Below are 5000 nucleotides of genomic sequence, written 5' to 3' on the forward strand. Positions count from 1 at the left end.
TGCTTGGAGATGCTGGGGATTGAACCCAGGACCTCATACATGCAAAGCATGCGCTCTACCACTGAGCTACATCCCCATTTAGGTGCACTGATTTTTGTTTCTGTAGATTAACAAACACACTAAATCCAGTTGTGGGAACTTTACAGGACAGAAGTGAAATTCTTTTGCTTAAATGTGCTTGAAAATAATTATACACCAAGCAGTGCTTGGAGATGCTGACACACTAAATCCAGTTGAGGGAACTCTCCAGGACAGAAGTAAAATTCTTTTGCTTAAATTTGCCATCACTGTAAACATTAAACAGTGCTTGGAGATGATGGGGATTAAACCCAGGACCTCATATATTCAAAGCATGCGCTCTACCACTGAACTACATCCCCATTTAGGTCCACTGTGTTTTTGTTTCTGTAGGTTTACAAACACACTCAATCCTTTTGAATGATGTCTAAAGGACAGAAGTAAAATTCTTTTGCTTAAATTAGCATGAATCTAATTAAACATTAAACAGTGCTTGGAGATGCTGGGGATTGAACCCAGGACCTCATACATGCAAAGCATTCGCTCTACCACTGAGCTACATCCCCATTTCAGTGCACTATTTTGTGGTTTCTGTAGGTTGACAAACACACTAAATCCAGTTGCGGAAACTCTACAGGACAGAAGTAACATTATTTTACTTACATTTGCATGAAACTAATTAAACATTAAGAAGTGCTTGGAGATGCTGACACACACACATTAATCCAGATGACGGAACTCCATAGAGACAGAAGTAAAATTATTTTGCTCAAATTTGCCAGATTCACATGAAACATTAAGCAGTGCCTGGATATGCTGGGGATTGAACCCAGGACCTCATACATGCAAAACATGCGCTCTACCACTGAGCTACATCCCCATTTAGGTGCACTGATTTTTGTTTCTGTAGGTTTACAAACACACTAAATCCAGTTGCGGAAACTCTACAGGACAGAAGTAAAATTATTTTGCTTAAATTTGAATGAAACTAATTAAACATTAAGAAGTGCTTGGAGATGCTGACACACTAAATCCAGTTGACTGAACTCCATAGGACAGAAGTAAAATTCTTTTGCTTAAATTTGCCAGATTCACACTAAACATTAAGCAGTGCTTGGAGATGCTGGGGATTGAACCCAGGACCTCATACATGCTAAGCATGCGCTCTACCACTGAGCTACATCCCCATTTAGGTGCACTGTGTTTTGTTTCTGTAGGTTTACAAACACACTCAATCCTTTTGAGTGATGTCTACAGGACAGAAGTAAAATTCTTTTGCTTAAATTCGCATTAATCTAATTAAACATTAAACAGTGCTTGGAGATGCTGGGGATTGAACCCAGGACCTCATACATGCGAAGCATGCGCTCTACCACTGAGCTACATCCCCGTTTAGGTGCACTGATTTTTGTTTCTGTAGGTTTACAAACACACTCAATCCTTTTGAGTGATGTCTACAGGACAGAAGTAAAATTCTTTTGCTTAAATTTGCATGAATCTAATTAAACATTAAACAGTGCTTGGAGATGCTGGGGATTGAACCCAGGATCTCATACATGCAACGCATGCGCTCTACCACTGAGCTACATCCCCATTTAGGTGCGCTGATTTTTGTTTCTGTAGGTTTACAAACACACTAAATCCAGTTGCGGAAACTCTACAGGACAGAAGTAAAATTATTTTGCTTAAATTTGTATGAAACTAATTAAACATTAAGAAGTGCTTGGAGATGCTGACACACTAAATCCAGTTGACGGAACTCCATAGGACAGAAGTAAAATTCTTTTGCTTAAATTTGCCAGATTCACACGAAACATTAAGCAGTGCTTGGAGATGCTGGGGATTGAACCCAGGACCTCATACATGCGAAGCATGCGCTCTCCCACTGAGCTACATCCCCGTTCAGTTGCAGTGTTTTTGATTCTGTAGGTTTACCAACACACTCAATCCTTTTGAGTGATCTCTACAGGACAGAAGTAAAATTATTTTGCTTAAATTTGCATGAATCTAATTAAACATTAAGCAGTGCTTGGAGATGCTGGGGATTGAACCCAGGACCTCATACATGCAAAGCATGCGCTCTACCACTGAGCTACATCCCCGTTTAGGTGCACTGATTTTTGTTTCTGTAGGTTTTCAAACACACTAAATCCAGTTGCAGGAACTTTACAGGACAGAAGTAAAATTCTTTTGCCTAATTCACATCAAACATTAAGAAGATTAAGCGTTTCTTTTGCGTTTCAATTAAACATTAAGCAGTGTTTGGCAATGCTGGGGATTGAGCCCAGGACCTCATATATGCAAAGCATGCGCTCTACCACTGAACTACATCCCCATTTAGGTCCACTGTGTTTTGTTTCTGTAGGTTTACAAACACACTCAAACCTTTTGAATGATGTCTAAAGGACAGAAGTAAAATTCTTTTGCTTAAATTCGCATTAATCTAATTAAACATTAAACAGTGCTTTGGAGATGCTGGGGATTGAACCCAGGACCTCATACATGCAAAGCATGCGCTCTACCACTGAGCTACATCCCCATTTCAGTTCACTAGTTTGTGTTTCTGTAGGTTGACAAACAAACTAAATCCAGTTGCGGAAACTCTACAGGACAGAAGTAACATTATTTTGCTTACATTTGCATGAAACTAATTAAACATTAAGAAGTGCTTGGAGATGCTGACACACTAAATCCAGATGACGGAACTCCATAGACAGAAGTAAAAATCTTTTGTTTTGCTCAAATTTGCCAGATTCACATGAAACATTAAACAGTGCTTGGAGATGCTGGAGATTGAACCCAGGACCTCATACATGCGAAGCATGCGCTCTACCACTGAGCTACATCCCCATTTAGGTGCACTGATTTTTGTTTCTGTAGGTTTACAAACACATTCAATCCTTTTGAATGATGTCTACAGGACAGAAGTAAAAATTCTTTTGCTTAAATTTGCATGAATCTAATTAAACATTAAACAGTGCTTGGAGATGCTGGGGATTGAACCCAGGACCTCATACATGCAAAGCATGCGCTCTACCACTGAGCTACATCCCCACTTAAGTGCACTGATTTTTGTTTCTGTAGGTTTACAAACACACTAAATCCAGTTGCGGAAACTCTACAGGACAGAAGTAACATTATTTTGCTTACATTTGCATGAAACTAATTAAACATTAAGAAGTGCTTGGAGATGCTGACACATTAAATCCAGATGACGGAACTCCAAAGACACTCCTAAAGGACAGAAGTAAAATTATTTTGCTTAAATTTGCCAGATTCACACGAAACATTAAACAGTGCTTGGAGATGCTGGGGATTGAACCCAGGACCTCATACATGCAAAGCATGCGCTCTACCACTGAGCTACATCCCCATTTAGGTGCACTGATTTTTGTTTCTGTAGGTTTACAAACACACTAAATCCAGTTGCGGAAACTCTACAGGACAGAAGTAAAATCATTTTGCTTAAATTTGAATGAAACTAATTAAACATTAAGAAGTGCTTGGAGATGCTGACACACTAAATCCAGTTGACGGAATTCCATAGGACAGAAATAAAATTCTTTTGCTTAAATTTGCCAGTTTCACACGAAACATTAAGCAGTGCTTGGAGATGCTGGGGATTGAACCCAGGACCTCATACATGCGAAGCATGCGCTCTACCACTGAGCTACATCCCCATTTAGGTGCACTGTGTTTTGTTTCTGTAGGTTTACAAACACATTCAATCCTTTTAAATGATGTCTACAGGACAGAAGTAAAATTCTTTTGCTTAGCATTTTTGCAAACAGTGCTTCTAATTTGAAACATTAACATTGCAGTGCTTGGAGATGCTGGGGATTGAACCCAGGACCTCATACATGCCGAAGCATGCGCGCTACCACTGAGCTACATCCCCATTTAGGTGCACTGATTTTTGTTTCTGTAGGTTTACAAACACACTAAATCCAGTTGCAGGAACTTTACAGGACAGAAGTAAAATTCTTTTGCCTAATTCACATCAAACATTAAGCAGCGTTTCGCAATGCTGGGGATTGAGCCCAGGACCTCATATATTCAAAGCATGCGCTCTACCACTGAACTACATCCCCATTTAGGTCCACTGTGTTTTGTTTCTGTAGGTTTACAAACACACTCAATCCTTTTAAATGATGTCTAAAGGACAGAAGTAAAATTCTTTTGCTTAAATTTGCATGAATCTAATTAAACAGTGCTTGGAGATGCTGGGGATTGAACCCAGGACCTCATAAATGCGAAGCATGCGCTCTACCACTGAGCTACATCCCCATTTCAGTGCACTGTTTTGTGTTTCTGTAGGTTGACAAAGACACTAAATCCAGTTGCAGAAACTGTACAGGACAGAAGTAGTAAAATTCTTTTGCTCAAATTTGCATGAAACTAATTAAACATTAAGAAGTGCTTTGGAGATGCTTAAACATTAAATCCAGATGACGGAACTCCATAAGACAGAAGTAAAATTCTTTTGCTCAAATTTGCCAGATTCACACAAAACATTAAGCAGTGCTTGGAGATGCTGGGGATTGAACCCAGGACCTCATACATGCAAAGCATGCACTCTACCACTGAGCTACATCCCCTTTTAGGTGCACTGTGTTTTGTTTCTGTAGGTTTACAAACACACTCAATCCTTTTGAGTGATGTCTACAGGACAGAAGTAAAATTCTTTTGCTTAAATTTCCATGAATCTGGATTAAACCATTAAACAGTGCTTGGAGATGCTGGGGATTGAACCCAGGACCTCATACATGCAAAGCATGCACTCTACCACTGAGCTACATCCCCATTTAGGTGCACTGATTTTTGTTTCTGTAGGTTTGCAAACACACTAAATCCAGTTGCGGAAACTCTACAGGACAGAAGTAAAATTATTTTGCTTAAATTTGAATGAAACTAATTAAACATTAAGAAGTGCTTGGAGATGCTGACACACTAAATCCAGTTGACGGAACTCCATAGGACAG

General features: G+C 39.5%; 16 non-coding genes across 16 annotated transcripts; all 16 read right to left on the reverse strand.

Annotated features, from left to right (window-relative positions):
• Positions 1-4: 4 nt before the first annotated feature.
• Positions 5-76, reverse strand: trnaa-ugc. The gene has a single exon. It is a non-coding gene; the product is annotated as a tRNA-Ala (tRNA).
• Positions 77-512: 436 nt separating this feature from the next.
• On the reverse strand, positions 513-584 carry trnaa-ugc. Its single transcript has one exon. It is a non-coding gene; the product is annotated as a tRNA-Ala (tRNA).
• Positions 585-826: 242 nt separating this feature from the next.
• On the reverse strand, positions 827-898 carry trnaa-ugc. The gene has a single exon. It is a non-coding gene; the product is annotated as a tRNA-Ala (tRNA).
• A 235-nt stretch (positions 899-1133) lies between these two features.
• trnaa-agc lies at positions 1134-1205 on the reverse strand. Its single transcript has one exon. It is a non-coding gene; the product is annotated as a tRNA-Ala (tRNA).
• Positions 1206-1336: 131 nt separating this feature from the next.
• Positions 1337-1408, reverse strand: trnaa-cgc. The gene has a single exon. It is a non-coding gene; the product is annotated as a tRNA-Ala (tRNA).
• Positions 1409-1539: 131 nt separating this feature from the next.
• trnaa-ugc lies at positions 1540-1611 on the reverse strand. The gene has a single exon. It is a non-coding gene; the product is annotated as a tRNA-Ala (tRNA).
• Positions 1612-1846: 235 nt separating this feature from the next.
• trnaa-ugc lies at positions 1847-1918 on the reverse strand. The gene has a single exon. It is a non-coding gene; the product is annotated as a tRNA-Ala (tRNA).
• A 130-nt stretch (positions 1919-2048) lies between these two features.
• On the reverse strand, positions 2049-2120 carry trnaa-ugc. The gene has a single exon. It is a non-coding gene; the product is annotated as a tRNA-Ala (tRNA).
• Positions 2121-2485: 365 nt separating this feature from the next.
• On the reverse strand, positions 2486-2557 carry trnaa-ugc. Its single transcript has one exon. It is a non-coding gene; the product is annotated as a tRNA-Ala (tRNA).
• Positions 2558-2796: 239 nt separating this feature from the next.
• On the reverse strand, positions 2797-2868 carry trnaa-cgc. The gene has a single exon. It is a non-coding gene; the product is annotated as a tRNA-Ala (tRNA).
• Positions 2869-3000: 132 nt separating this feature from the next.
• trnaa-ugc lies at positions 3001-3072 on the reverse strand. Its single transcript has one exon. It is a non-coding gene; the product is annotated as a tRNA-Ala (tRNA).
• Positions 3073-3319: 247 nt separating this feature from the next.
• On the reverse strand, positions 3320-3391 carry trnaa-ugc. Its single transcript has one exon. It is a non-coding gene; the product is annotated as a tRNA-Ala (tRNA).
• A 235-nt stretch (positions 3392-3626) lies between these two features.
• trnaa-ugc lies at positions 3627-3698 on the reverse strand. Its single transcript has one exon. It is a non-coding gene; the product is annotated as a tRNA-Ala (tRNA).
• Positions 3699-4233: 535 nt separating this feature from the next.
• On the reverse strand, positions 4234-4305 carry trnaa-cgc. The gene has a single exon. It is a non-coding gene; the product is annotated as a tRNA-Ala (tRNA).
• A 239-nt stretch (positions 4306-4544) lies between these two features.
• Positions 4545-4616, reverse strand: trnaa-ugc. Its single transcript has one exon. It is a non-coding gene; the product is annotated as a tRNA-Ala (tRNA).
• A 133-nt stretch (positions 4617-4749) lies between these two features.
• trnaa-ugc lies at positions 4750-4821 on the reverse strand. The gene has a single exon. It is a non-coding gene; the product is annotated as a tRNA-Ala (tRNA).
• Between the last annotated feature and the right edge of the window lie 179 nt (positions 4822-5000).

The sequence above is a fragment of the Cyprinus carpio genome, chromosome B6 (genome assembly GCF_018340385.1).
Source record: "Cyprinus carpio isolate SPL01 chromosome B6, ASM1834038v1, whole genome shotgun sequence".
In the NCBI taxonomy this organism is placed as follows: Eukaryota; Metazoa; Chordata; class Actinopteri; order Cypriniformes; family Cyprinidae; genus Cyprinus; species Cyprinus carpio.